General features: G+C 35.3%; 1 long non-coding RNA gene across 1 annotated transcript; it reads right to left on the minus strand.

The window, feature by feature from the left end:
• Positions 1–4,355: 4,355 nt before the first annotated feature.
• LOC114077944 lies at positions 4,356–7,844 on the minus strand. Its single transcript, XR_003579319.1, has 2 exons — positions 5,011–7,844; positions 4,356–4,696 (listed from the first exon to the last, which is right to left on the minus strand). It is a non-coding gene; the product is annotated as an uncharacterized LOC114077944 (long non-coding RNA).
• Positions 7,845–8,221: the final 377 nt, after the last annotated feature.

Consider the following 8,221-nt stretch of genomic DNA (forward strand, 5'->3'; position numbering starts at 1 on the left):
GGTGTTGGGTGGGTGGGGGTCGGGGATCGGGTGAAAAAATAAAAATTTTAAATTGTAAATATTTTTTTTAAATTGATTTTTTTTAAAAAAAAATACAATTTGAAATTGGAGGAGAGTTTTGAAAAATGTTTTCCTTAATTTTTTAAGGGTAATCATTTTCCTTAATTTTGAGGAAAATGAGTTGATATGGAAAACATTTTCCAAAACTTTTATCTCAACCAAACGTGAGAAAATTGAAAAATATTTTCCAAAAAATATTTTCCTTCGTACCAAACACACTCTATGTTTTAGCTTTTTTTCTATTTTAATGAAGTTAAGGTTATTATTTACACATTGTTGCATTTTGTTTTGTCTTTTATTTTTTAAAATTTTACTAGATGATTAGTTATATTAAAAAGGGATCAATTTTGAGCTTCACAAAAGCAAAAAGACAATACATCAACAACAACTATTTGATGCTAACAGAAGACTACCACCTGGAATCTGTACATTATAAGATTCAAATTCATTATAAGAATCTAATGAACATCTCTTCAGTACAGTACTTATGATGAAGCTTCCTTTTGACAACAAGCTCATGAGTTCCTACATCTAATCACTCTCGACAAACCCAAACTACAATTATCAAATGACTCCATCTCACAGTTATTCACAAACAAAGATATTATCACATTTTTATCAGGTCATAAGCATCAACAGAAATTTTGTGAATGAAATCCTGAATTCAGGATTGACTCTTCTTGTTGGCTTTGTTATTGATATGATGTACATGTAAATGATAGACATGGCCAACGAATTTTGTGAAAGAAATCCTGAATTCAGCTTCATTTGCATAGTCTCAGATATGATTTTAATCAAGATGTGAGAAATCACATAGATGACTCTAACTCCTAACTCTATATAACAGACAGTTTAGGAGAACTCAAAATAAAAAGTAAAGTGAACCATCTTTAATAACTGAAAAAAAGATTAACGTTAAGATGAATCAAATTGAAGTATCCTTAATACAATCTCTATGTTATCTTAGAACATGCATCTAAAAATAAGAAAACTCATCAATTTAAACACGAGTTGTCAAAATATAGCATAAAAAGTTAATTAATTCGCTAAATCCACAAGATAGCTAGGAATACTTTAGCAGGAACAAGTGCAATGTGTTGTAACACACAATGACATCACCTCTTATAAATCCAAGTTTGGATCAATATTGAGATCAAAGAAGGTCCTTTGAAAGAGTAGAGCGTCAATTTGCAACGATTGAAATCAAGACGATAGTATACGAAAACAAATTTGTTTAAACTTTAAATTAATTATAAAAGCAAACATATACCTCATTCTCAAAAAGAGAATCATCATGGTCTATGCTTGTATCTCTGCGTAGCCCATTACCTCAATCGCTGCTTTGGTTGGTTCTCCCACTGCCTCTTCCACCACGATTACGACCGTTGACACCAACTCTGCCTCCACTCCTGCCGCCACCGCTAACTGAAGATTTACAGAGTTGTTTGTAGAGTAAACATAGAAGACTAATCTTTCATTGATTGAGAAGAAACAGAGTATTTTTGCATGAAGCTAGATTACAACTATTTATACACTAAACTTTAACTCTAATTTCTGTTAGACTGTAACTAACTTCCTGAAACCTTTAATTAACTACTAACTAATAAATGTAAGAGTCATTACTCTTTTAATTTCTGTCACCAACACTCTCCCTCAAGCTTGGAGGAGTAAATATGTTTAGAACTCCTAGCTTGGATAATAATAGTTCATGTTGTACTCTATTTAACCCTTTGGTCAGAACATCATCTGGCTGATTTTGAGTTGGTATATAACTGATGTCGATAAGTCCTTGTTGCAACTTCTCTCTAATGAAATGACAATCAATCTCAATATGCTTGGTACGTTAATGATAAACTGGATTGGCTGCTAATTGAATTGCAGACTTGCTATCACTGTAAATTTTTACTGGAAGAGTTATTTCAGCTTCCAAACTTTTTAACAGCCCAACTAACCATACTAATTCAGTCACAGTGGATGCCAAGCTCATGTACTCAGCCTCATCTGAACTTCTTGATATGGTTGTTTGCTTCTTAGACTTCCAAGACACCATAGACTCTCCTAACTTGACTACAAAACCAGTCACAGACTTCCGTGTTTTAGGGCATGCTGCCCAATCTGCATCACAATAGGTTGTGATCTCAGTACTTGAACTAGTGGATAATAACGCACCATGACCTGGTTGTTTCTTTATGTATTTGACCACTCTTAGTGCAGCATCCATGTAAGACTTCTTAGGTTCCTGCAAGAATTGACTTAATGTCTGTACACCAAATGAAATATCAGGTCTAGTCATGTTCAAGTAATAGAAGTTTTCCAATCAAGTTTTGATAAGCACTAGGATCAACCAGCTTATCTCCTTGATTTTCCTTTGTTTAATCATCATATTGTTTTGATGTTAGCTTGACATTCACATCCATAGGAGTGCCTGATGGCTTAGCACCAGATAATCCAACTTCAGCAAATAGTTGGAGTGCATACTTCCTTTGGTGCATAACCATCCCAGCCTCACATTTTGCAAATTATATTCCAAGAAAAAATCTTAGTTCTCCCAAGTCCTTCATCTTGAATACTTGTTGTAAGGTTTCTTTTGTTTCGTTGATAAGCTTAAGACTACTTCCAGTAACCAAGATATCATCCACATACACTAAAATTGTCGTAGTTCCCTAATATGCTTTTCTTGTAAAGAGAGAATGATCATGTTGACTTTGAGTGAAGCGGAGATTTTTTAATGCCTCTTTAAGCTTTTGATTTCATTGTCTAGGTGCTTGTTTAAGACCATATAACCAGTCTGCATACTTTCCTCTCCCCCTGACTGTGACTGGTAAATCCTTGTGGCAATGTCATGTATATTTCATCCTGTAGATCACCATTTAGGAAGGCATTATACACATTCATTTGATGAATATGTCATTTCCTTGCCACAGCTAAAGCCAGTATAGTTCTTACAGTCACCATCTTTACCACAGGAGAAAAAGTTTTCTTTATAATCTAAACCCTTTTTCTGACTGTATCCCTTTGCCACTAACCTTGCCTTTTACCTATCTACTTCACTAGTCGACTTATATTTTATTTTGTAGATCCATCTACATCTAGTCGCAGTCTTTCCTTTAGGCAACTCAGATAGTTCCCAAGTATTGTTGCTTTGCAAAGCAAGTATTTCAGCCTTCATTGCTTCTATCCACTTTGGATCTTTACTAGCTTCTGCATATGTAGCTGGTTCTTGAAGCATAGACGTTGATGTTATAAAAGCCTGATAGGATTTAGGCAAATACTTGTAATCCACACAATCAGAAATGGCAAACTGTATTTCCTTGTTAATGTTTAATGAAACAAAATCCTTCATCCATATTGGTGGATGAGCTCCTCTTGTAGACCTTCTTGTGACCACTAGCTCTATAGGTTTTTGACTTTCAGCACTCTCAGGATCAGGTTCTTCTAACATTTGATCTAACATTGGATTATGCTCAGGTTCTTATGGATAATTGTTTCTTTTTCACACTCTGCCCTTACGCTACCACCTCATGTGACACTGTCACTCCATTCTAAGTTCATTAAATCCAGACTCATATCATTTACAAAAGGACCTGCACCATCTGTTGACATTCCTGATATAAATGGAAACATAGACTCTTGAAACCTTACATGAAACCTTACATCTCTACTTACAAAGAAATTCTTGGAAGCCCAATCTAGCAATATATATCCTTTTTGAGTCTCTGAATACCCCATAAGGACTGAAGCTTTTGACCTGGATGCTAATTTGTCATTTTCTGATAGATTCTTAACATAGAACAAGCATCCTAATACCCTTAGATGTGATAACATTGGCTTATTTCCATAGAGCTTTTCATATGGAGATTGTCCTTCTAGCACCTTACTAGGCATCCAATTTATCAAATAAATTGCTGCAAGAACACACTGCCCCCAATATATTAAAGGAATATTTCCCTGAAACCTTACTGCTCGAGTAACCTCTAACACATGTCTATGCTTCCTTTCTGCCACTCCATTTTGTTGTGGAGTGTAAGGACAAGACCTCTGATGTATTATTCCTCTATCTTTGAACAACTTATCACACATAGAATTTACAAACTCTGTCCCATTATTCTGACCTTACCTTCTTTACTATTTTACCAAACTGAGTTTTAACAAACTACAGAAAATGTGACAAAGTAACACATACATCAGACTTATTTTTCAATAGAAACAACCAAGTCATCCTTGAGTAATCATCAATCACTGTAAGAAAGAATCTATTACCATCAAAAGTAGGATTTTTGTATGGACCGCATACATCCAAATAAACCAAATCAAAATACTCAGTATTTCTAATGCTACTACTTGGAAACACAATTCTTGTTTGTTTTGCACAAGGACAAACATTACATTTATTCAAAGCTTTATTCACAACCTCTGGATTGACAGAAAATAACTTGATCAAAGTATGTAAGGACATGTCTCCTAGTCTTTTGTGTCATACATTCACTTCTTCTTCTGTCAACTTCTTTGTTTCTTTACTTCTCCTTTCTGCCAAACAAGATTGAAACTGCACTTGGCCTTATGTAAGATTTTTCAACAGCAAATACAACCCAGCCTCTTCCTTACCAATCTCCCTCACCTTGCCGTTGTAGAGTTCCTGAAACACACAGAAATGTGGAAAGAAAGTGAATAAGCATCCTAATTCCTTTGTCATCTGACTGACTGATAACAAATCATATTTGAACTCTGGAATATGAAACACATTTGTAATCACACTCCTTAAGGATATTAAGCAAGACCCAGTGTAAGTTACATAAGCCACTTCACCATTAGGCAAACTTACAGATTTTGGATTTTTGACCTTAACTACAGATTCCTTAGCTAACATCCCAATATTAGAGGTCATATGGTTGGTGGCACCTGTGTCTATAATCCATGTCTCACTATGTTTAGAAACTAATAGAGCTTTACCTGCTGAATTAGCTTGAACTCCATGAGCTGCACTCCCTGATATATTTGTACAATCTTGATTTTGGTTAAGCATTCTTAGAATTTGACTATATTGGTCTTTGGTAAGCGTACACCCTTGCAGATGATTTTCAGTTTCACTTACTAAACTGGTGTTAACTTGTAACTTTTGACCTTTACCCTTAGTAGCATTCTCAGAGTTGAATGAAGACTCATTTGACATCCCATTATATCCATCTCTTCATGCAGTAGTAAACTCATTTCTAGTCATGTAATCATTGTGCCCTGCTTCATTAATCACTTTTCTCTTTGACTTGAAGTAAGGAGGATATCCTATCAATTTGTAACATTGTTCTTTAGAATGTCCTTTGCATCTGCAGAATTCACACACTAATCCCAAGTTTTTCTTGAACCTGTTATATCCTTGATTGTTAGACTGGCCTCCAGTTCTTGAATACATTGCTAGAGGATCAACTCCAGTAGAACAAATGGAGTTCAATCCTATATTAACACCACTAGAGGTCAATTTTTGACATTCACCATTCACCACCATTGCATAAGCCTGATTGACTCCAGGAACTGAACACATCAACAATATTTGACTTCTTTGCCTGTCCAAACGATTCATTCAACCCCATCAGGAATTGATAGAGTTTTTGTCTATTTAGATGCTCAACAACACCACTCGACCTCTTACAGTCACACCCAGGAAATGCCATCAAGGTTTCATATTCATCCCACAATCCTTTAAGTTTTGTAAAATATATAGACACAAAATCTGTACCTTATTGTAGTGTAGCAATTTCTTTATGCAAACTGAAAGTTTTTAACCCATCCAATCGATCAAATCTTTCTTTCAAATCACTCCAGACTCCTTGAGCAAATGTTGCAAACGCTACCCCTGCTAACAAACTTTTGGACACAAAATTTAGAAGCCACGAGAACACCATAGCATTTACTCTTTCCCACTGACCCCCTAATTCTGCACTAACATCATTCTTTATACAGGATCCATCCACTAATCCGATTTTGTTTCTTCTAACCTAGGCCAATCGAATGGATCGACTCCACACAACATAGTTTTCGATCCCAAGAAGTTGAAACAAGATGAGGTTAATCCCACTAACATCAGCAGGACTTAAGTATAGAGGATGATTATAATCCATTGTTTGATTTCCAGGTATCACAGATGTAGAACTTCCATTACCCAAAACTGCACCATTACTGATTTCAGTATCTTGGCCACCAATGTTTGCCATTGATCTTGCTATTTTCTGATTTATATTGCAGAAGCTTGATGAATTTTCAGATTTTGATCTTCAGAAATCTTGGAAACTTAATGAATTTTTCAGATTCTGATCTTCAGAAATCTGATCCAAAATATGCTTGATGAATTTACAGATTCTGATCTTCAGAAATCAGATCTAAACTTTGAACTACTCAGACTTTGATTGATTCAAACTTTGATCGGTGCTCTGATGACATGAAGATTTACTGAGTTGTTTGTAGAGTAAACATAGAAGACTAATCATTCATTGATTGAGAAGAAACAGAGTATTTTTACATGAAGCTAGATTACAACTATTTATACACTAAACTTTAACTCTAATTTCTGTTAGACTGTAACTAACTTCCTGACACCTTTAATTAACTACTAACTAATAAATGTAAGAGTAATTACTCGCTTAATTTCTGTCACCAACACTAACACCAGTTCTTCTACCATTTCTAGCTCCAAATCCAGCACGTGGCGTGAACTTAGAAAGTAATATTTCATTCTTCCTCGACTTTAAGTTGTATGTGGCCTGCCATGTGAACGAATGTATTGGGGATCTTGTAGAATATACCTTCACTTTGTTTTGTGTCATCTAATTCGGAATCTGTCACAATCATCTTATCGGTCCAGTTTTGAAGATCATGCACAATTCTTTTCAAATTATATGTAACATAATGAACTTTCACGTCGGTACCCAATGCTATATCACAAGCCTGCTCAAAATACATTAGCATGCTCCGATATGTCTTGTACTCAACAACATATTGGGTAACTCCTAAAAAGAATCGACTCAAATGAGGTCGAATAACATCTCGTCTCCACCTTGTCAATATACCTTTCATCAATTTTATCGATATTCTTGTGTGACAAAATCTTGAGTATATGACAACAAAGTATACCTCTAGACAAAACCATTTCCATCTACAACTAAAATAATTACCAATAGGCGTATATTCAAATGTACTCGAATGGATTGCCGCCATTTTTATGCACAATTGAATAATCTCCAATGATGAATTTTTCAGCACCGGGGATAGCTTCGTGATCGGCAGGGGTGCTGACTTCAAAATGATATAGTTTATTAATTGTATCTTGAAAAATTCATACACCGTGCGAGTGTAACACTGAATTACCTATTCCTCCCACTTGAACAGTAAGTGACTTATAATATGAAATCCCCGGGACCGATACTCTGCTTCCAACTCTTTCTCATGCTTAGATCTTATAGCTAATTCATATTGGTGTACAAATAGCTTCAAGGTGCTTTGACGAGAGATGAATCCTTCAAAAAAATGCATTCATTCCCTCACTTCTTTGTGTAGATAACATACCAGCCCAAAAGAATATATCAATGTACGCAGTAATTCATTTCTCCTTCTCAATATAAAAGCTTGTTGAAGCAGTCCCTTGTTTGCAATATATTCTACCCATCTTATCTCAAGGTTTTCAATACTAATACTATCAAGGATCATGGACTTGAATTCTCCATGTGCAATTTTAGAATTGAGAACCTCACTTAAGTAAAGAGGAAACTTTAGAGAATATATGCCAAATACAATATCTATGTATAGTATGTGACATCACTTTCGCAATGGCTGGCTTAATGCTCAGGCACTGATCAATTATGATAGCATTTGGGTGAACATTTCCATAGCCTCAAGCCAAGTTCTAAAAATCAATTTGTAACTAACGATATCTTCATGAGACATGAGAGCACATCCTAGTAGTATCGATTGCATTTGGTAATTTGATGTCAACAAAGCACATGTCATATTGTAGAGATTCACAAGATGTGTCGTATCAAAGCATATCGCATCATGGAAGTGCTCATAAGCATCCTTACAATGTGAATGCACCCATACCATATTTTGCAGCCTTCTACAATCCTTCGGAGTGCAACTCAAGTTTTGTGGTCCACCGCGTTGAACCTCGGTAAGC

Source organism: Solanum pennellii, chromosome 7 (assembly GCF_001406875.1).
Source record: "Solanum pennellii chromosome 7, SPENNV200".
Taxonomy (NCBI): domain Eukaryota; kingdom Viridiplantae; phylum Streptophyta; class Magnoliopsida; order Solanales; family Solanaceae; genus Solanum; species Solanum pennellii.